The following is a 304-nucleotide window of genomic DNA, read 5'->3' as shown; positions in this document are numbered from 1 at the left end:
CGGGGAAACGCCCCTCCGCCAGGCAGTCATCAAACAGACTGCGGAGGCGGTCCCCGAGGTGCTTGAGCGCGGCAGACTGCCCTGCTTACTAAATGACAAGCCTAATTATACTATCTCAAAATGCTATGACTTAATATTAGAACTTAGACTAAACATTCTTACATGCTAGTTATAGATATAACAGTTCGCTGCCGTCGAAGTGATGATGGGCGTCGTCGACCTGTTCTTCTGCCATCAAGCGTGCCAACTCCGCTTCCGGCTGTAATTCGATGAGTTTCATCTGGATCGCAGCCTTCTCCTGCGC

This window comes from Papilio polytes, unplaced genomic scaffold (assembly GCF_000836215.1).
Source record: "Papilio polytes unplaced genomic scaffold, Ppol_1.0 DF823694.1, whole genome shotgun sequence".
Classification (NCBI taxonomy): Eukaryota; Metazoa; Arthropoda; class Insecta; order Lepidoptera; family Papilionidae; genus Papilio; species Papilio polytes.
This window is presented reverse-complemented; position numbering follows the sequence as displayed.